Here is a 20,685-nt window from a genome sequence, read left to right as displayed (position 1 = left end):
CCTCCCAAAGTGCTGAGATTACAGGTGTGAGCCACTGTGCCTGGCCTCTGCCGTCTTTGAGGCCTTACGTATTCATTCATTCATGCATTCATTGTTTGGGACAATCTGTAAACAATCATGTTGGACATTCTTTCCAGCGTGAAAGTTTTCAGAGAAGTGGAAAGAATTGTGCAATGAATCATTCTGAGTATGCACCACCCTGTTCTATGTTAACATTTTGTTACAGTTGCTTTATCATGTAGTCCAGCCCCCATCAAATCTGTCTACTCACCGTTCCATCAGTGAGTAGATAGAGCTAGTGAATGGCAGGGTTGGCACCTGAGGCATTTTATTTTATTATTATTTTTTTATTTTTATTTTTTTAATTATTTTATTTTATTTTTATTTATTTTTATTTTTTTTATTTTTTTTTTGAGACGGAGTCTCGCTCTGTCACCCAGGCTGGAGTGCAGTGGCGCGATCTCGGCTCACTGCAAGCTCCGCCTCCCGGGTTCACGCCATTCTCCTGCCTCAGCCTCTCCGAGTAGCTGGGACTACAGGCGCCCGCCACTACGCCCGGCTAATTTTTTTGTATTTTTAGTAGAGACGGGGTTTCACTGTGGTCTCGATCTCCTGACCTCGTGATCTGCCCGCCTCGGCCTCCCAAAGTGCTGGGATTACAAGCATGAGCCACCGCGCCCGGCCTATTTTTTTATTTTTAGAGACAGGTTGCACTCTGTCACCCAGGCTGAAGTCCAGTGGCACAGTCATGGCTCACTGTAGCCTTGACCTCCTAGACTCAAACAATCCTCATACCTTGGCCTCCCAAGTAGCTGGGACTACAAGTGCACACCACCAAGCCCAGCTAATTTTTTTTTTTTTTTTTTTTTTTGTAGAGACGTGATCTTCCTATGTTACCCAGGCTGGTCTTGAACTCTTGAGCTCAAGCAGTCCTGCCTCGGCCTCCCAAAGTACTGAGATTACAAGCATAAGCCACTGCTCCTGGCCTATAGTCCTGTTATTTAGGTACAGTTTATATACACAGTAAAATGTATAAATTGTTGCATATTTTTATATTAAACTGAGTCTGGGCCAGGCGCCGTGGCTCATGCCTGTAATCCCAGCACTTTGGGAGGCTGAGGCGGGCGGATCACCTGAGGTCAAGAGTTTGAGACCAGCCTGGACAACATGACAAAACCCCGTCTCTACTAAAAATATAAAAAATTAGCCAGGTGTGGTGGCACGCACCTGTAGTCCCAGCTACTTGGAAGGCTGAGGCACAAGAATTGCTTGAACCCAGGAGGCGGAGGTTGTGATGAGCCGAAATTGCGCCACTGCACTCCAGCCTGGGCAACAGAGCAAGACTCTGTCTCAAAAAAAAAACAACAACTGAGTCTGGCTTAGTGTTTCTCATACTTCGTTGTTACCCTTTCTACTATATTTGCCATATCCGAACCTAACAGTACTTTTATTTACTTAATATTTTTCATTAAAGCAACTAACCTTTAATATAAATTCAGTTATTTTAAAGGGAAACATTATTAAAATCATGAGTTTTAGGTGATATATATGTATTTTCTACTATAAATAGTTATGTAACTATTGGAGTTTAAAATGAACATACAAGTTCCCCCTGAGACTACTCCATCATGACCAGTGATGTTTGTGGGCCCAGATCTAGGAAATGCTGACCCACTGGTTAATAGCATGGGCTTTGGGGGCAGAAGGAACTGACTTTCAGGTGCCAACCCTGCCATTCACTAGCGCTATGACCTTGGGCAAGTCACTTTACCTCTCTGCACCTCAGTTTCCTGATCTGTCCAATGGGATAATAATAGCACCAGCACTTCATAAGGTGCTTTTGGAAACTACATGAGATCATGTCAACACTCAGTAAACATCAGCTCTGATCATGCTATGATATGACTCCTGTCTCTCACCTTTGCATTGCATTATACCCGTGTTTCTCGAAACTTAGTGTGCACTGGAGGTCTTGTTTTTTGTTTTTGTTTTCTTGGAGACCAAGAGTCTTGCTCTGTCACCCAGGCTGGATATAGTGGCATGATCATAGCTCACTGCAGTCTCAACCTCCTGGGCTCAAGGGGTCCTCCTGCCTCAGCCTCCTGAGTATCTAAGACTGCAGGCAAGCACCACCACACCTGACTAATTTTTATATTTTTGGTAGAGATGGGGTTTCACCATGTTGTCCAGGCTGGTCTTGTACTCCAGAGCTCAAGTGATCCACCCACCTTGGCCTCCCAAAGTGCCAGGATCACAAGTGTGAGCCACTGCACCCGGCCCTGCCTGGCTAATTTTTAATTTTTTTTTCTGTAGAGACGAGGTCTTGCTTTGTTGCTCAGGCTGGACTGGAACTCCTCGCCTCAAGCGATCCACCTGCCTCAGCCTCCCAAAGGGCTGGGATTATTACCCATGTGCCACCATACCCAACCACAGTATTTTATTTATCCATTTGTTAGTTGATGGATATTTGGTTTTCAATTTTTTAACTTACTATGAATCATGCTGCTATAAATGTTTGTGTAAAGTTTTTGTGTGGACACATGTTTTCCATTTCTCTTGGATAATATCAAGGAGTAGAATTGCTGGGTTGATGGTAATTTTGTTTGATCCTTTGAAGAACTACCCGACTGTTCCCCAAGTGGCTGCAATTTTACATTCCACTGGCAGTGTACGAGGACTCTAATTTCTCCACGTCCCCACCAATGCTTGCTGTTTTGCATTCTTTTTCCACCGCAACCTCCGCCTTCCCAGTTCAAGTGATTCTCCCGCCTCAGCCTCCTTTTTTTTTTTTTTTTTTTGAGACAGTCTCGCTCTGTTGCCCAGGACGGAGTGCAGTGGTGCTATCTCGGCTCACTGCAACCTCAGTCTCCTGAGTTCAAGTGATTCTCCCACCTCAGTCTCCCAAGTAGCTGGGATTACAGGCATGCACCACTACACCTGGCTAATTCTTGTTTTTTGTTTTTTTGTTTTTGTTTTGTTTTTTCAGACGGAGTCTTGCTCTGTCATCAGGCTGGAGTGCAGTGACGCGATCTCCTCTCACTGCAGCCTCCACTTCCCGGGTTCAAGCTATTCTCCTGCCTCAGCCTCCCAAGTAGCTGGGATTACAAGCACCCACCACCACACCTGGCTAATTTTTGTTTTTTTTATGGAGACGGGGTTTCGCCATGTTGGCCAGGCTGGTCTCCAACTCCTAAACTCAGGTGATCCGCTGTCCTCGGCCTCCCAGAGTGCTGGGATTACAGGCATAAGCCACTGTGCCCAGCCTCTTTTCCGTTTTTGTTTTTTTTTCCTTTGGTTGGCTGGTTTGGTTTTTATTACAGCCTTTCTAGTGAGTATGAAGTGGTATCTCATTGTGGTTTTGATTTGCATGTCCCTGGTGACTAATGATGCTGAGCATCTTTTCATGTCCTTATTGACCGTACATATAGTCCTTTGAGAAACGTCTGCTCAGATCCTTTGCCCATTTTTAAATGGGATTGTCTTTTTTTTTTTTTTTTTGAGATGGAGTCTTGCTCTGTCGCCCAGGCTGGAGTGCAGTGGCGTGATCTTGGCTCACTGCAAGCTCCGTCTCCCGGGCTCACGCTATTCTCCTGCCTCAGCCTCCCGAGTAGCTGGGACAACAGGCGCCCGCCACCACGCCTGGCTAATTTTTTTTTGTATTTTTAGTAGAGACGGGGTTTCACCAGTTAGCCAGGACGGTCTCGATCTCCTGACCTCACAATCCGCCCGCCTCGGCCTCCCAAAGTGCTGGGATTACAGACGTGAACCACTGCACCTGGGCTGTCTTTTTTTATTAAAGAGCCAGAGATCTGAAGTCTTTTTGAGTTGTAAGATTTCTTCATATATTCTAGACAGAAGTCCCTTATAAGATACATGATTTGCAAATATTTTCTCCCATTCTGTGTTGTCATTTTACTTTTTTGATATTGTCTTTTGGTATGGAAAGACACTTATTTTGATGAAGTCCAATTTATCTATTTTTTGTTTGGTTGCTTGTGCTTCTGGTAACATATCTAAGTGGGAGCCAGGTGCAGTGGCTCATGCCTGTAATCCCAGCACTTTGGGAGGCCAAGGCGGGAGGTTTGCTTGAGACCAGGAGTTCAAGACCAGCATGAGCAACATAGCAAGGTTCTATCTCTGTAAAAAATTAAGATAAGGATAAAATGAGGCCGGGTGTGGTGGCTCATGCCTATAGTCCCAGCATTCTGGGAGGCAGGAGGACAACTTGGGTCATGAGTTCAAGACCAGTCTGGGCAACATGGCAAAAACCTGTCTCTACCAAAAAAAAAAAAAAAAAAAAAGAAAAAATAATTATCCTGGCAAGGTATGCCTGTAGTCCCAGCTACTTGGGAGGCTGAGGCAGGATAATTGCTTGAGCCCGAGAGGTGGAGGTTGCAGTGAGCTGAGATTGAACCATTGCACTCCAGCCTGGGTGACAGGAATGAAACCCTGTCTCAAAAAATAAAAATAAAATTAGCCAGGTGTAGTAGTGCATGCCTGTACTCCCAGCTACTCAGGAGGCTGAAGTGGGAGGAGGAGGCTAAATTGGGAGGATCACTTCAGCCTAGGAATTCGAGGCTGCAGTGAGCTATGATTATACCACTGCACCCCAATGTGGGCACAAAGCAAGACCCTGTCTCTTAAAAAACAAAGAGGGGCCGGGCGTGGGGGCTCATGCCTGTAATCCCAGCACTTTGGGAGGTCAAGGCAGGCAGATCATGAGGTCAGGAGATCGAGACCATCCTGGCTAACATGGTGAAACCCCATCTCTTTTTTTTTTGAAACAGAGTTTCATTCTTTTTGCCCAGGCTGGAGTGCAATAGCATGATCTCGGCTCACCACAACCTCTGCCTCCCAGGTTCAAGCAATTCTCCTGCCTCAGCCTCCTGAGTAGCTGGGATTACAGGCATGTGCCACCATGCTCGGCTAATTTTTTTGTATTTTTAGTAGAGATGGGGTTTCTTTATGTTGGTCAGGCTGGTCTCCAACTCCCAACCTCAGGTGATCCGCCCGCCTCAGCCTCCCAAAGTGCTGGGATTACAGGTGTGAGCCACCGTGCCCGGTCAAAACTCCATCTCTACTAAAAATACAAAAAAATTAGCCAGGCATGGTGGCAGGCGCCTGTAGTCCCAGCTACTTGGGAGGCTGAGGCAGGAGAATGGTGTGAACCCAGGAGACGGGGCTTGCAGTGAGCCGAGATTATGCCACTGCACTCCAGCCTGGGCGACAGAGCGAGACTCAGTATCAAAAAAAGAAAAAAAACAAAGAAATAAACCCCACACGTATCTAAGAAACTGTTGACAAATCCAAGCTCATGAGGATTTACTCCTGTATTTTCTTTTTTCTTTCTTTTTTTTTTGAGACGGAGTTTCACTCTTGTTGCCCAGGCTGGAGTACAATGGTGCAATCTCGGCTCACTGCAACCTCCGCCTCCCAGGTTCAAGCGATTCTCCTGCCTCAGCCTCCTGAGTAGCGGGGATTACAAGGGTGTGCCACCACACTCGGCTAATTTTTTATATTTTTAGTAGAGATGGGGTTTCACCATGTTGGTCAGGCTAGCCTCAAGCTCCTGACCTCAAGTGATCCGCCCACCTCGGCCTCCCAAAGTGCTGGGATTACAGGCATGAACCACCTCGCCCAGCCTCCTATATTTTCTTCTAAGAGTTTTATAGTTTTAGCTCTTACATTTAGGTCTTGTTTTCATTTTGAATTAACTTTTTTGCAGGTGGTGTGATATAGCAGTCTGTGCAGAAAAAAGTTAACATAGTAGACCCTAACTGCTAACTTTATTTTTATTATTTTTATTTTTTATTTTTTTAGAGACAGGGTTTTTGTCACCCAGGATGGAGTGAAGTGGCGTGATCATAGGTCACTGTAACCTTGAACTTCTGGGCTCCTCTGCCTCAGCCTCCCAATTAGCCACCACACCCAGCTAGTTTTTGTACATTTTTTTGGTAGAGACGATGTCTCACTGTGTTGCCCAGTCTGGTCTCAAACTCCTCGGCTCAAATGATCTGCCTACCTTGGCCTCCAGAGGTACTGGGATTACAGGCGTGGGCCACTGCACTAGGCCCAGGTTTATTCTTACAACAATATAACACTGTCTTGATTACTGTAGCTTTGTAGTGAGCTTTTGTAGTGAGCTTTTGAAAATAGGAAATGTGAATCCTCCAACTTTTTTTTTTTTTTTTTTTTGGAGACAGTTTTGCTCTGTTGCTCAGACTGGAGTGCAGTGGCACAATCTCAGCTCACTGCAAACTCCATCTTCCAGGTTCAAGTGATTCTCCTGCCTCAGCCTACCAATTATCTGGGACTACAGGCACGTGCCACCATGCCCGGCTAATTTTTGTATTTTTAGTAGAAATGGGGTTTCACCATGTTGGCCAGGCTGGTCTTGAACTTCTGACCTCAAGTGGTCCACCCTCCTCAGCCTCCCAACGTGCTGGGATTACGGGTGTGAGCCACCTCATCCAGCCTCTCTTTTTTTTCTTTTAATATCTAAAATACTTTTTAGAACATCATTGCTGTTTGCCATTAGAAGACACAGACAGCAGATGAACAGTGGAAACAGAACGCGGTGACCTGAGCCACCTAGTGGCTGGGGACCCTCCCCTCTACCTGGTGGACCAGGCTGGTGACCTCTGCCCCTCACTGGGCCCCTGGGCCTTTGGCATGATGCTGATGGGGCGCTGTGGGCAGTGAAGTCCCTTGACTCAAAGCAGAGACTTGAATGGCTGCTGGAGAGTGGGGACAGTGGAGAGGGCGGGGAAGGGGAGAGGGCAGGGAAGGTCTGGCAGGCCCCCAGGGCTAAGGGGAGCAGCGGAAGTGGAGGAAGCCAGAAGCTGGTGAGATGGTGTCTATTTTTGTTTTCTGAAAAGGGGCGCGTAGGGCCTGCAAGCAGGTGGCAGCTGCAGCTGGAGTGGGTCACACGCTGACGTCCCCACCTGTCTCGGGAACAGCTTCCAGCAGCGGGTCCCTGGACACTCCTCCTCTCCCTCCTTGGCCTCGCTGACCTCAGAGTTGGGGACCCGGAGGCTGGCGTCGATACACTGCTGCATGGGGAACTTGGCCTTGGTGGGGTCCATCTTGCTGCATTTACATGTCCTTCACATTGAAGCTCTTTTGGAGTTCCTCAGGGAGGGACTCGTTGCCTCCATGGGGTCCAGGCCGCCGGGGCCAAGCTGCTTCTTGAACTCCTCCTCCTGGTACTTCTGCACCACCTGCCTTCTAGATGAGCAGCTTGGCGCAGCTCTGTGCAGGCTCTGTGGAGGCTTCCAACTCATCCTTGAAGCTCTCCATGCAGTGGCAGTCAGCCGTCTGAATCTCAGTGAAGAACTGCCAGAAGCAGGCCCGGGGGATCCCCTTCTGGCTCCTGGCCAACCCCAGGTTGAACTGCGTGACAATTGCCTAGTGGACCACCTGCTCCATGAGGGCGCATTTCTCCTGCACCTCTAGATCAGCACACCAGATGACCAGGTAATTGGCCGTCTTCTCATCAGGCTTGGTGTTCACCATGCTCCTGCTGAAGCCGTCTTCTTTTTTTTTTTTGAGACGGAGTCTTGCTCTGTCACCCAGGCTGGTGTGCAATGGTATGATCTTGGCTCACTGCTGCAGCCTCCACCTCCGGGGTTCAAGCGATTCTCCCGCCTCAGCCTCCCGAACAGCTGTGATTACAGGTGCCTACCACCATGCCCAGCTAATTTTTGTATTTTTGTAGAGATGGGGTTTCACCACATTGGTCAGGCTGGTCTCAAACCCCTGACCTCAAGTGATCATCCTGCATCGGCCTCCCAAAGTGCTGGGATTACAGGCTTGAGCCACCGCACCTGGCCTGAAGCCGCCTTTGCTGAGTGTGTCCGCGTTCCAGGCCATGCTCTTCTTCTTGGGCATCTCCTCCAGCTTCTGCTCCCAGCTCAGCTCTTCATGTAGCCGCTCCACCTACCCCCTGGTGCCCTCTGACACCTCCAGCTCCTTCAGCTTCCTCTGGCACTCGGCCATCTTGCGCTTGTACTCCCAGCAGCCCCTGTCCAGTTCGTCCTTCTCCTTCTGGAACTGCTCCATGAGCTCCACCCAGGTTTGGTGCTGCCAGCAGAAGAGGTTAGCCCTGTGGATGTTGGGATGCCTCTCCTCTTCATCATCACTCAGTGTGGCCCCACACGCTGTAGTCCACCATCTTGCCTCTGCAACTCAGCCGACTCCCTGAACAGTGGTTCTCAGTGGGGTAGTACTGCCCCCTAGGGTCATTTTGGAAGCTTGTTTGTGGGTGCTTTGATCTCACTGTGAATGTGACAACATCCTTAGAGGGAGAGAGCAAAGCCACCCTGCCATGCACAGTATGGTCCTGGATGAAGAGAGATTCTTCTACATTTGAATGGTTTTTTTAATATCCCCCCCAGACATCCAACAGTATGTGCTAAGAATCTAACTTCATTTTACATATTAACCCAAAGTTGTTTTTTTGTTTCGTTTTGTTTTGGTTTTTTTCGATACAGAGTCTTGCTTGGTCACTCAAGCTGCAGTGCAGTGGCGCAATCTCAGCTCACCGCAACCTCTGCCTCCCAGGTTCAAGCAACTCTCTTGCCTCTGCCTCTTGAATAGCTGGGATTACAGGCATGCACCACCACACCTAGATAATTTTTGTATTTTTAGTAGAGATGGGGTTTCACCATGTTGGCCAGGCTGGTCTCAAACTCCTGACCTCAGGTGATCCGCCAACCTCAGCCTCCCAAAGTGCTGGGATTACAGGCATGAGCCACTGCGCCCGGCCTAAACCCAAAGTATTTCTTGCTTGGTTTTAATATACACTGAATTTTTCAAGAATTCGACTATCGTGTATTAGTATGAACTAAATGTTTGTGTTCTCCTGCCAAATGCATCTGTTGAAGCCCTAATCCCCAATGTGATAGCATCTGAAGGTGAGAAGGTGAGGCCCTTGGAAGGTAATTGGGGCTAGATTACGTCATGAGGGTGGGAGACTTCATGATGGTATTAATGCCCTCACAGAAAGAGAACGAGACAAGCGATCTCTTTCTCCACCAAGTGGGGATATAGCAAGAAGGCAGCTGTCAGCAAACCAGAAACAGAGCCCTCACCAGAAACCAAATCGATTTTGCCAGCACCTTAATCTTGGACTTCCCAGCCTCCAGAACTGTGAAAAATAAATGGTTTTTTTTTTCTTTTTAAAAAAAATTTTTTTTTGCACACAAAACAATAAACATTTTCTAAAAGTACATACAAACAAAAAGATGCATATCAAACATATTAGGAAGGTTGCACATGGGAAGACGGGGAATAGAAATGGGGGGTGGGAATTAAAGAAAATAAATGAGAGAGGGACTTTGTATGGATCAATGATAATAACTCAATCCTCTATTTGACAAAGAAGAAGGAGAAGGAAGAGGAAGAAAAAGAAAGTGGGATAAAGGATCAGAAAGCGAGGAAAATAGAAAAAATTAGAGTATGACTCCAGGGTAGACCTGTTTTGTTGTCGCTTGGTTGGTTGGTTGGTTTGTCAGTTGTATTTTTCATATGTTTCGCCATGTTGGCCAGGCTGGTCTCGAACTCCTAGCCTCAAGTGATCAACCTGCCTCGGCCTCCCAGAGTACTGGGACTACAGGCGTGAGCCACCACGTCCAGACCCCACATTGCTTCTGGCCTCTGTGGTAGACCTCCCAGACAGGGTGGCCGGGAAGAGGTGCTCCCCACATTCCAGACGGGGCGGCCAGGCAGAGGTGCTCCTCACTTACCAGACGGGGTGGCCGGGCAGAGACGCTCCTCACTTCCTAGATGGGGTGGCGGCCGGGCAGAGGGGCTCCTCACTTCCCGGATGGGGCGGCCAGGCAGAGGCGCTCCTCATTTCCCAGACGGGGCGGCCGGGCAGAGGCGCTCCTCACTTCCCAGACGGGGCGGCCGGGCAGAGACGCTCCTCACTTCCTAGACGGGGTGGTGGCCGGGCAGAGGGGCTCCTCACTTCCCGGACGATGGGTGGCCGGGCAGAGGCGCTCCTCACTTCTCAGACGATGGGTGGGCGGGCAGAGGCGCTCCTCACTTCCCAGAAGGGGCAGCCGGGTAGAGGCGCTCCTCACTTCCCAGACGGGGGCGGCCGCGCAGAGGCGCTCCTCACTTCCCAGACGGGGCGGCCAGGCAGAGGTGCTCCTCACATCCCAGAAGGGGCGGCCGGGCAGAGGCACTCCTCACTTCCCGGACGATGGGTGGCCAGGCAGAGGCGCTCCTCACTTCCCAGAAGCGGAGGCCGGGCAGAGGCGCTCCTCACTTCCCAGACGGGGCGGCCGTGCAGAGGCGCTCCTCACTTCCCAGACGGGGTGGCGGCCAGGCAGAGTCGCTCCTCACATCCCAGAAGGGGCGGCCGGGCAGAGGCGCTCCTCACATCCCAGAAGGGGCGGCCGGGCAGAGGCGCTCCTCACTTCTTCCCAGACGGGGCGGCCTGGCAGAGGCGCTCCTCACTTCCCAGACGGGGTGGCGGCCGGGCAGAGTCGCTCCTCACATCCCAGACGATGGGCGGCCAGGCAGAGACGTTTCTCACTTCCTAGACGGGGTGTCAGCTGGGCAGAGGTGCTCCTCACCTCCCAGATGGGGCGGCCGATCAGAGGAGCTCCTCATAACCCATACGATGGGCGGCCAGGCAGAGACGCTCCCCACCTCCCAGAGTGGGCGGCGGCTGGGCAGAGGCTGCAATCCCAGCACCCTGGGAGGCCAAGTGGGAGGCGGAGGCTGCAGCGAGCCAAGACCACACCACCGCACTCCAGCCCGGGCAACACCGAGCACCGAGTGAGCGAGCCTCCGTCTGCAGTCCCAGCACCTCGGGAGGCCGAGGCGGGCAGACTACTGGAAGTCAGGAGCCAGAGACCAGTCTGGCCGACATGGCGAAACCGCGCCTCCAGCCAAAGGAGAAAAACGAGGGAGGGGTGGTGGCGCGCGCCGGCAATCTGAGGCAGCCCGCAGGCCAGGGCAGGAGAATCACGGGAGCCGGACGCAGGGAGTCTGCAGCGAGCCGAGTGTACTGCAGCCTGGGCCACAGAGGGAAGAAAAGAAAGAAGAAAGCAAGAAGGAAGAAGAAGGGAGGGAGGGACGGAGGGAGGAAGGAATGGTTTTTTGTTGTTGTTGTTTTGTTTTTTTTTTTGAGACAGAGTCTCGCTGTCGCCCAGGCTGGAGGTGCAATGGCACGATCTCGGCTCACTGCAGGCTCCGCCCCCTGGAGTTCACGCCATTCTCCTGCCTCAGCCTCCCGAGTAGCTGGGACTACAGGCGCCCGCCACCTCGCCCAGCTAATTTTCTGTATTTTTAGTACAGATGGGGTTTCACTGTGTTAGCCAGGATGGTCTCCATCTCCTGACCTCGTGATCCGCCCACCTTGGCCTCCCAAAGTGCTGGGATTACAGGCGTGAGCCACTGCGCCCGGCCAAAAAATAAATGTTTTTTAAGCCACCCTGTTTATGGTATTTTGTTATAGCAGCCTGAGCTGACTAAAATCTCAGGTCGTTGAAGGAAGATGTATTTTGCTTCGTTGGGATCTTTACTAAGAGCTGTACTTGGACAATTCCTTTACTGAAGGCAACACACACAGTAAAATCCATTGCTTACCAGCTGCACTGCAGTGCCTCAGTCACCATGATTCTAAGTATAAAAATGCTAAGTATAGGCCAGATGCAGTATCTCACGCCTGTAATTTCACCACTTTGGGAGGCTGAGGCACTCAGATTACTTGAGATTGGGAGTTCGATTCCAGCCTGGCCAACATGGTGAAACCCTGTCTCTACTAAAGATACAAAAATTAGCTTAGCACGATGGTGTGTGCCTGTAATCCCAGCTACTTGGGAGGCCGAGGCAGGAGAATCGCTTGAACCTGGGAGGCAGAGGTTGCGGTGAGCTGAGATTTCACCATTGCACTCCAGCCTGGGCAACAAGAGTGAAACTCCATCTCAAAAAAAAAAAAAAAAAAATCTAGCTACTAGCTATATGCTATTTCAAGGTGTATATAAATATCATTATTATACAGAAATATTGAAAAGCAATTAATAAAAAAATACATCAGGCCAAAACCAACTAAAATGAAGTTGGAAAAGCTATATTAGTATCAGAAAAAATAGACTCACACAAAAAGTATTACTGCAGATAAAGAGTGTCATCTCATAATAATAAAATAGTCCCAGCCTGGCCAACATGGCGAAACCCTGTTTCTACTAAAAAATACAAAAATCAACTGGGTGTGGTGCCACGTGCCTGTAATCCCAGCTACTTGAAAGGCTGAGGCAGGAGAATTGCTTGAACCTAGGAGGTGGAGGTTACAGTGAGCCAAGATTGTGCCAGTGCACTCCAGCCTGGGTGACAGAGTGAGACTCCATCTCAAAAAATAAACAAAAAATAAAATAAAATATTCAATTTAACAGGGATGTATAACAAAAACTACTCTGTACCTAATAATAAAAATTTAAAACATATGATGTAAATATTGAAAAAAATGTTGATACAAGCTTTATTTATAATATGGCCCGGCATGGTGGCTCACACCTGTAATCCCAGCACTTTGGGAGGCCAAGGTGGGAGGATCACCTGAGGTCAGAATTTTAAGACCAGCCTGGCCTGGTCTCTACTAAACATGGTGAAACTCCATCTCTACTAAAAATACAAAAATTAGCCAGGCGTGATGGTGCACACCTGTAATCCAAGCTAATCAGGAGACTGAGGTACGAGAACCTCTTGAACCTGGGAGGCAGAGGTTGCAGTGAGCCAAGATCGTGCCGCTGCACTTCATCATGGAGCACACAGTGAGACTCCATCAAAAAAAAAACAATCTACAGGACAATGAATACATTGTGGTATCGATCATCATTCAATTGAAAACCATTCAGGAATTTAAAAAGAATGACTGGCCAGGCGTGGTGCCTCACACCTGTAATTCCAGCACTTTGGGAGGCCGAGGTGGGTGGATCACCTGAGGTCAGTAGTTGGAGACCAGCCTGACCAACACGGAGAAACCCCATCTCTACTAAAAACGTAAAATTAGTGGGGTGTGGTGGTGCAAGCCTGTAACCCCAGCTACTCATGAGGCTGAGGCAGGAGAATCGCTTAAACCCGGGAGGCAGAGGTCGCAGTGAGCCAAGATCGCACCATTGCACTCCAGCCTGGACAACAAAAGCAAAACTCCGTCTCAAAAAACAAGAAAACAAACAAAAAAGAATGTCCTACCATACTGGTGCACTTAACACAGATGAATCTCATAAGTATTATGGTCAGCCATAGAAGCCATTTACAAAAGAGGATATGCCTTATGATTCTATATGAAGCTGAAGAACCAGCAAAACTGGCCAGGCGTGGTGGTTCACGCTTGTAATCCCAGTGCTTTGGGAGGCTGAGGCAGGATGATTGCTTGAGGCCAGGAGTTCGAGACGAGCCTGAGAACATAGTGAGGCCCTCCATCTCTATAAAAAACAAAAACCCCACAAAAAACATTGGCTGAACTCGGTGGTGTACACCTGTGGTTCCCGCTACTTGGGAGGCTGAGATAGGAGGATCCCTTAAACCCAGGAGTTCAAGGCTGCAGTGAGCTGGGATCTTGCAATTGCACACCAGCCTGGGCAAGAGAGTGAGATCTTGTCTCTAGTAAAAAAAAAAAAAAAAAAAAAAATCAAAAAACAGGCAAAACTAATAGATGACGATAGACACCAAACCAGTGATTGATTAGTGCAGCTGGTTCATTTAGCTATATGTATGTTGTCTTTCAATAATTACAATAATAGGCAGGGTGTGGTGGCTCATGCCTGTAATCCCAGCATCTTGAGAGGCTGAGGCAGGCAGATCACTTGAGGCTAGGGGTTTGAGACCAGCCTGGCCAACATGGTGAAACCCTGTCTCTACTAAAAATATAAAAATTAGTTGGGTGTGGTGGTGCATGCCTGTAATCCCAGCTACTCCAGTGGCTGAGACAGGAAAATTGCTTGAGCCTTGGAGGCGGAGGTTGCAGTGAGCAGAAATCATGCCACTGCACTCACGCCTTGGCAACACAGCAAGGCTCTGTTTCCAAATGAAAAATTTATAATAATAATAATAGAAATATATCATTGAACATGTACGATGTGAAATGCACTGAGGGGGATACTAAGACATTCCAGTCTTCAAGGTACTCGAGGTCTATTTGAGAAAATTAAACACAAGCAAAATACAATAAAATTGTGTGTATCAGAAAGTTATATTATCTGTGAATTTCATAGTCTTTTTTTTCTTTTCTTTTTTTTTTTTTAGATGGAGTCTCACTCTGTCGCCAGGCTGGAGTGTAGTGGCGTGATCTCAGCTCACTGCAACCTCCGCCTCCCAGGTTCAAGCGATTCTCCTGCCTCAGCCTCCCAAGTAGCTGAGACTACAGGCATGCGCCACCATTCCCAGCTAATTTTTGTATTTTTAGTAGAGTCAGGGTTTCACCATGTTGGCCAGGATGGTCTCGATCTCTTGACTTTGTGATCCTCCCACCTCGGCCTCCCAAAGTGCTGGGATTACAGGCATGAGCCACTGTGCCCGGCCCGAATTTCATAGTCTTTTGAGATATTTATTTTAGAAAGGGGATATTGAAGCCAGGCACATTGGCTCACACCTGTAATTCCAACACTTTGGGAGGCCAAGGCAGGAGGATCACTTGAGCCCAGGAGTTTTAGACCAGCCTGGACAACATAGTGAGAATCCATCTCTTAAAAAAAAAAAAAAAAAATGCGTCTCAGCCAGGCACGGTGGCTCACGCATGTAATCCCAGCACTTTGGGAGGCCAAGGTGTGTGGATCACTTGAGGTCAGGAGTTCAAGACCAGCCTGACCAACATGGTGAAACTCTGTCTCTACTAAAAATACAAAAATTAGTCGGACATGGTGGTGCATGCCTGAAATTCCAGCTACTCACAAGGCTGAGGCAGGAGAATCGTTTGAACCCAGGAGGTGGAGGGTGCAGTGAGCCGAGATCACACCACTGCACTCCAGCCTAGGCAACAGAGCAAAACTCTGTCTCAAAAAATAAAAAATAAAAATAAATAAGTCTTGTGTGGTGATGGGCGCCTGTAGTTCCAGGACAATGATTGTATCACTGCACTCCAGCCTGGGTGAAAGAGCAAGATCCTGTCTCAAAATAAATACATAAATAACAGTCCAACGTGGTGGTGTGCACCTGTAGTCCCAGCTCAGGAGGCTGATAAGGGAGGATCACTTGAGCTCAGGAGTTTGATGCTGCAGTGACTTATGATCACACCACTGCACTCCAGTCTGGGTGACAGAGTGACACCCTCTCTCAAATAGTAATAATAATAATTTTTAAGATTAAAAAAAGAAAGAAAAGGAAAAAATAAAAGAAAAAGGGGGGATATCAGTGGCTGGAGTTGCGTGAGTGAGTGGGAGTGTGGTACCCAGCATTTTGTCCCACAGAGGGTTTCCTATGGCACTCCCTCCCCTTTTCCCACGCTCTGTCCTCTTGTTCCGCTCAGTTCATTCCCCTTCTGCAATATAATAATATACTTGGAAGCGTCTTCTGTGACCTGTGAGTTAGAGGACCTCGTTTCAGAATCTCATGCTGTCACAACAGAGCCCTCCCCTGCACTGCAGAGTCCTGCTTTTCTCATTTGTAAAATGAGGTTAATAATAGCTGCTTTTCCTGCCCACCTATAAGTTTTTCATGAGTTTCAAGTGCCTTTATGCATTTGAAATTGTTATTCAAATGCCATTATGGTTATCATCTTCCTGCTTGCTGGCTGTGTTATTACAGACACATGAAGAGTGTAATAACACAGCTTGCTGGCTGTGTTATTACAGACACATGAAGAGAGTCAATCTGCTGTGAGAAATATTTACGCCTACATGAACTGGAGACACCAGACTGATCAAAGCTCTTTCAGGGTTTGGTTCCCACTCTGGGACCATTAAGGACCCCATCAGAATCTGAGTATTAACAAAATTCACCTATTAAATACACCCATGTTACATTTGTCTCCAGTCACAGAGCCTACTACACTCATAAAGGAAGAAATTATTAGGTAAATTACTAGGTTTTCTTTTCTTTACTTTTTTCTTTTTCTTTTTTTTTTTTTTTGGCAACAAGGTCTTGCTCTGTCGCCCAGGCTGGAGTGCAGTGGCAAGATCTTGGCTCACTGCAACCTCTGCCTCCCGGGTTCAAGCGATTCCTCTGCTTCAGCCTCCCAAGTAGCTGGGATTACAGGCATGCGCCACCATGCCCGGCTAATTTTTGCATTTTTAGTAGAGATGGGGTTTCACCATGTCAGCCAGGCTGGTCTCGAGCTCCTGACCTCAGGTGATCCACCCGCCTCGGCCTCCCAAAGTGCTGGGATTACAGGTGTGAGTCACCATGCCCGACCTAGGATTTCTTTAAGTCAGCTGCCTTCTTTCCCATTTTTCCTATTTACAAGACTAAGTTGAGGCCAGGCACAGTGGCTCAGTCTTGTAATCCCAAAGCTTTGGGAGGCCAATGCTAGAGAATTGCTTGAGGCCAGGAGTTCAAGATCAGCCTGGGCAATATAGTGAGACCCTATCTCTATAAAAAGTAAAAATATTAATTGGGTGTAGTGTGCCTGTAGTCTCAGCTACTCAGGAGGCTGAGGCGGGAGGATCACTTGAGGCCAGGAGTTTGAGGCTGCAGTGAGCCGTAATCACACCACTGCACTCCAGCCTGGGCAGCAGAAATTGCAAAAAAAAAAAAAAAAAAAAAAAGAGAAAAAAAGGCCAGGCACGGTGGCTCACACCTGTAATCCCAGCACTTTGGGAGGCTGAGGCAGGCGGATCGCGAGGTCAGGAGATCGAGACCATCCTGGCTAACATGGTGAAACCCCGTCTCTACTAAAAATACAAAAAATTAGCCGGGTGTGGTGGTGGGCGCCCGTAGTCCCAGCTACTCAGGAGGCTGAGGCAGGGGAATGGCGTGAACCCAGGAGGCAGAGCTTGCAGTGAGCCAAGATCGCACCACTGCACTCCAGCCTGGGCAACAGAGCGAGACTCCATCTCAAAAAAATAAATAAATAAAACTTGGCCAGGCGCAGTGGCTTACACCTGTAATCCTAGCACTTTGGGAGGCCAAAGTAGGCAGATCACTTAAGGCCAAGAGTTTGAGACCAGCCTAGCCAAAATGATGAAATCTCGTCTCTACTAAAAATACAAAAAAAATTAGCTGGGTGTGGTGGTGTGCACCTGTAGCCCCAGCTACTCAGGGAGGCTGAGGAGAAGAATCGCTTGAACCCAGGAAGTGGAGGTTGCAGTGAGCCAAGATCATGCCACTGCACTACGGCCTGGGCAATAGAGGGAGACTCCATCTCAAAAAAAATTAAATAACTAAATAAATAAATAAATAAAACTTAAGAAGCCTGTTGGCTGGTGACCAAAGGGGGACACTGGCAGGGAGCTATGCTAGGGGGACTGGCCACGTTTTGTTTCTTGATGTGGGCACTGGTTACACAGCTGTGCTTGTTTTGTGAAAACTCATCAAGCTGTGCAGTTATGATCTGTCACTCATCTGAATTTGTTATACTTAAAAAAAAAAAAAAAACTTAGGCTGGGCGTGGTGGTTCACGCCTGCAATCCTAGCACTTTGGGAAGCTGAGGCGGGCAGATCACCTGAGGTCAGGAGTTTGAGACCAGCTTGGCCAACATGGTGAAACCCTGTCTCTACTAAAAATACAAAAATTAGCTGGGCATGGTGGGATGCACCTGTAGTCCCAGATACTTGGGAGGCTGAGGCAGGAGAATGGCATGAACCCAGGGCGCAGAACTTGTAGTGAGCCGAGATCGCGCCACTGCACTCCAGCCTGGGTGACAGAGCAAGACTCTGTCTCAAAAAAAAAAAGAAAAAGAAAAAGCTTTACTTAAAAAAAGTCAGACAGACACAGTGGTTCACGCCTGTAATCCCAGCACTTTGGGAGGCCAAGGCAGGTGAATCACCTGAGGTCAGGAGTTTAAGACCAGCCTGGCCAACATAGTGAAACCCTATCTCTACTAAGAATTCAAAAATTAGCCAGGCGGCCGGGCACGGTGGCTCACGCCTGTAATCCCAGCACTTTGGGAGGCTGAGGTGGGTGGATCATGAAGTCAGGAGTTTGAGACCAGCCTGGCCAACATAGTGAAACCCATCTCTTAAGAAAAATACAAAAATTAGCCAGGTGTGGTGGCACGTGCCTATAGTCCCAGCTACTCAGGAGGCTCAGGCAGGAGAATCTCTTCAACGCAGGAGGAGGAGGTTGCAGTGAGCTGAGATTGCACCATTACACTCCAGCCTGGGTGACAGAGTGAGACTCCGCCTCAAAAAAAAAAAAAAAAATTAGCCGGGCATGCTGGTGCATGCCTGTAGTCCCAGTTACTCACTCAGGAGGCTGCGGCAGGAGAATCCCTTGAACCTGGGACGCGGAGGTTGCAGTGAGCCAAAATCACGCCATCCCACTCCAGCCTGGGCAACAAAGCAAGACTCTATCTCAAAAAGTAAAATAAATTAATTTATTTAAAAAAGAATTTGATATGACTTTTCCTTTGCAAAGGATCAGGGTTTGGGGAGTAACAGGAAACCACTCTAAAATCAAAAGCTTTTACTTTACCGTAAATTTGCACTTCTTCGTCTTTGTCTCACTCAACCTCCTTCATACTTTACCTCCGACTCCCTTGGCAATTTCAGTGCATTCAATTTCTGTGGAGAGGAGAGATGGGAGGAGGGGAAAGAGAGAGAGAGAAGAGAGGGAAGGAGGAGCACGGAAGAGGGAGAACAAGGGTTACAGCCAGGGTGTGTGCAGAGGCACTGCCACATTTTAACCCCAACAGACCAGCCACCGAATGTGCCCTGAACTTCAGTGCCTCCAAGATTTTGTCGATACTGTTCCCTCTACCGAAAATGGCCTCTTTCTTTCCTCTCAATCTGCTAATTCCCGCTATTCTTTCAGGAGAGCATTGTCCCTCCAGTGCTAAACAGGGCTAGACACGCAGCAAATGCCGAATGTATGAAACTGAAACGGGAAAAGTTCCTTCCCTATCCCCCTCGCAGGGCATGTGATGGGGGTGTGGTTGCTTCTTCAGTGCCCCGCTGCTCAAACCTCTAGGGGGAGCAGGCAGACAGGCAGGCTGTGGGGCTCTGACCTCACGGCAGTGTCTATGGGCGAATGCTTACAGCTCTGAAGCCCCAGTGGGCGTGTGTTACAAGGTGCTCTTTTAGTTTTGCCGTTTGTAGGGTCCGTAAGCAGCTTGTGTTAGTGAGCTCAGTTAGACCCCCTGCCTTACCGGAAGGACAGAGGGCTTTCTGTATCCCAGGTTTCTTGCCTTGGTGTACCAGAAGAATCAGATCACGCGTAGGCTTGGAGAATGAGTGGAAGGTTTTGTTGAGTAGAAGTAGCTCTCAGCAGATGGGGGAGTCAGAGGGAGATGGAGTGGGAAGGTGGTATTCCCCTGGGGTCCGGCCACTCAGCGGCTCTCCTCCCACCTTCTGGCCAAACTCTGTATCATTCGGCTGGTGGATGGCCTGCTGGCCTGCCCATACCTGTCAGTGTGCTTTTATGCTGTCCAGCTGTTTGTGTGGGTGCCCGCTAGGGTCTTGGGTTGTGTGTGTGTGTTTTGTTTTGTTTTTTTTTTTTTTTTGAGACGAAGTCTTGCTCTGTACCCCAGGCTGGAGTGCAGTGGCGCAATCTCGGCTCAGTGCAACCCCCGCCTCCTGGGTTCAATTATCTGCCTCAGCCTCCCAAGTAGCTGGGATTACAGGTGCCTGCCACCACACCCAGCTAATTTTTTGTACTTTTAGTAGTGATGGGGTTTCACCATCTTGGCCAGGCTGGTCTCGATCACCTGACCTCAGGTGATCCACCCACCTCAGCCTCCCAAAGTGCTGGGGTTATAGGCATGAGCCACCGCGCCCAGCCTTGTTTTTTTTTTGAGACGGAGTCTCGCTCTGTCACCAGGCTGGAGTGCAGGGGTGCAATCTTGGCTCACTGCAACCTCTGCCTCCTGGATTCAAGCGATTCTCATGCCTCAGCCTCCCAAGTAGCTGGGATTACAGGCATGTGCCACCACACCCAGCTAATTTTTGACCTCAGGTGATTCGCCCGCCTCAGCCTCCCAAAGTGCTGGGATTACAGGCACGAGACACTGCACCTGGCTGGGTCTTGGGATTTTCTTTTTATAGGCACAGGATGGGGGCGTCGCGGGCCAGGGTGGTCTTGGGAAATGCAACCTTTGGGCACAAAAACAGAAATGCCTATCCTCACCTAGGTCAGTGGGCACAGGCGCCGAGGTGAAACCCTAGCCAGGGACCATGCTCTTCCCTTCCCAGCACTTCCCTGTCCCGCTCCCATATCAAAACCACCTTGAAAAATGTAACACAGTCCCTTGCACTAAAACCTCTGCCAATGGCGGCTCCAAACCACAGGCCTATAAAGACCTGCAAGATCTAGCATCATCTACTTTTTTTTTTTTTTTTTTTTTGAGACAGAGTCTGGCTCTGTCACCCAGGCTGGAGTGCAGTGGTGTGATCTCTGCTCACTGCAACCTCTTCCTCCTGGGTTCAAGTGATTCTCCAGCCTCAGCCTCCCACGTAGCTGGGATTACAGGCAGGTGACAACGTGCCCAGCTAATTTTCGTATTTTTTAGTAGACACGGGGTTTTGCCATATTGGCCAGGCTGGTCTCCAACTCCTGACCTCAGGTGATCCGCCCACAGC

General features: G+C 48.8%; 1 long non-coding RNA gene and 1 pseudogene across 1 annotated transcript; both read right to left on the bottom strand.

Moving 5' to 3' along the window:
- Positions 1 to 6,924: 6,924 nt before the first annotated feature.
- On the bottom strand, positions 6,925 to 8,173 carry LOC116470235 (hsp90 co-chaperone Cdc37-like; annotated as a pseudogene).
- A 1,013-nt stretch (positions 8,174 to 9,186) lies between these two features.
- On the bottom strand, positions 9,187 to 10,585 carry LOC131383773 (uncharacterized). The gene is made up of 2 exons (XR_009214039.1): positions 10,274 to 10,585; positions 9,187 to 9,933 (listed from the first exon to the last, which is right to left on the bottom strand). It is a non-coding gene; the product is annotated as an uncharacterized LOC131383773 (long non-coding RNA).
- Positions 10,586 to 20,685: the final 10,100 nt, after the last annotated feature.

Source organism: Hylobates moloch, unplaced genomic scaffold, assembly GCF_009828535.3.
Source record: "Hylobates moloch isolate HMO894 unplaced genomic scaffold, HMol_V3 SCAFFOLD_6, whole genome shotgun sequence".
Lineage (NCBI taxonomy): Eukaryota > Metazoa > Chordata > Mammalia > Primates > Hylobatidae > Hylobates > Hylobates moloch.
Note: the sequence above shows the minus strand (reverse complement) of the source record. Positions and strands in the feature narration are given on the sequence as shown.